The following is a 2,392-nucleotide window of genomic DNA, read 5'->3' on the forward strand; positions in this document are numbered from 1 at the left end:
GCGTACGCCGCGCGTCACGCTCTCATGCGTCGTTACGCACAACCCGAAAACATGGATGGGAAGATGTAATGGGATGGGATAGGATAAAATGGAAAGGGATAGGATGGGATGGGATGGGATAGGATGGGATGGGATGTAATGGGATGGGATGGGATGTAATGGGATGGGATAGAATGGGATATAATGGGATATAATGGGATAGGACGGGATGGGATGTAATTTGATAGAATGGGATGGGATGGGATAGGATAAAATGGAAAGGGATGTAATGGGATGGGATAGGATGGGTTGTAATGGGATAGGACGTGATGGGATGGGATGTAATGGGATGGGATAGAATGGGATATAATGGGATGGGATAGGATAAAATGGAAAGGGATGTAATGGGATGTAATGGGATGGGATAGGATGGGATATAATGGGATGGGATGGGATAGGATGGGATAAAATGGAAAGGAATGTAATGGGATAGGATGGGATGGGATATAATGGGATGGGATGGGATAGGATAAAATGGGAAGGGATGTAATGGGATGGGATAGGATGGGATAAAATGGAAAGGAATGTAATGGGATAGGATAGAATGGGATATAATGGGATGGGATAGGATAAAATGGGAAGGGATGTAATGGGATGGCATAGGATGGGATAAAATGGAAAGGAATGTAATGGGATAGGAGGGGATGGGATGGGATGGGATATAATGGGATGGGATAGGATAAAATGGAAAGGAATGTAATGGGATAGGATGGGATGGGATGGGATACAATGGGATGGGATAGGATGGAATGGGATGGGATGTAATGGGATGGGATAGGATGGGATAAAATGGAAAGGAATGTAATGGGATAGGATAGAATGGGATATAATGGGATGGGATGGGATAGGATAAAATGGGAAGGGATGTAATGGGATAGGATGGGATGGGATGGGATGAGATATAATGGGATGGGATAGGATAAAATGGAAAGGAATGTAATGGGATAGGATGGGATGGGATGGGATATAATGGGATGGGATAGGATAAAATGGAAAGGGATAGGATGGGATGGGATGTAATGGGATAGGATGGGATGGGATGTAATGGGATGGGATAGAATGGGATATAATGGGATGGGATAGGATAAAATGGAATGGGATAGGATGGGATGGGATGTAATGGGATGGGATAGGATGGGATATAATGGGATGGGATAGGATAAAATGGAAAGGGATAGGATGGGATGGGATGTAATGGGATGGGATAGGATGGGATGTAATGGGATGGGATAGAATGGGATATAATGGGATGGGATAGGATAAAATGGAAAGGGATAGGATGGGATGGGATGTAATGGGATAGGATGGGATGGGATGTAATGGGATGGGATAGAATGGGATATAATGGGATGGGATAGGATAAAATGGAAAGGGATAGGATGGGATGGGATGTAATGGAATGGGATAGGATGGGATGTAATGGGATGGGATAGAATGGGATATAATGGGATAGGACGGGATGGGATGTAATGGGATGGGATAGGATAAAATGGAAAGGGATAGGATGGGATGGGATGTAATGGGATGGGATAGAATGGGATAGAATGGGATGGGATGGGATAGGATAAAATGGAAAGGGATGTAATGGGATGGGATAGGATGGGATGTAATGGGATAGGACGTGATGGGATGGGATGTAATGGGATGGGATAGAATGGGATATAATGGGATGGGATGGGATGGGATAGGATAAAATGGGAAGGGATGTAATGTAATGGGATAGGATGGGATGGGATGAGATGAGATATAATGGGATGGGATAGGATAAAATGGAAAGGAATGTAATGGGATAGGATGGGATGGGATGGGATATAATGGGATGGGATAGGATAAAATGGAAAGCAATGTAATGGGATAGGATGGGATGGGATGGGATGAGATATAATGGGATGGGATAGGATAAAATGGAAAGGAATGTAATGGGATAGGATGGGATGGGATATAATGGGATGGGATATTATATTATACATGTTATTATACACATATGACTATTGTCACACATGTATACTGCCAGATATTAATACATACTTTCAACATATTGTACCACAGTGGCCAGAACTGTAATATTATTACTTTCAATAACGTTGTTGTAAGCTACTGTTATTACCTGCATCTCTCTCTCTGTCTCTCTCTCTGTCTCTCTCTCTGTGTCTCTCTCTNTGATGGGATATTATATTATACATGTTATTATACACATATGACTATTGTCACACATGTATACTGCCAGATATTAATACATACTTTCAACATATTGTACCACAGTGGCCAGAACTGTAATATTATTACTTTCAATAACGTTGTTGTAAGCTACTGTTATTACCTGCATCTCTCTCTCTGTCTCTCTCTCTGTCTC

The sequence above is a fragment of the Epinephelus moara genome, chromosome 1 (assembly GCF_006386435.1).
Source record: "Epinephelus moara isolate mb chromosome 1, YSFRI_EMoa_1.0, whole genome shotgun sequence".
Classification (NCBI taxonomy): Eukaryota; Metazoa; Chordata; class Actinopteri; order Perciformes; family Serranidae; genus Epinephelus; species Epinephelus moara.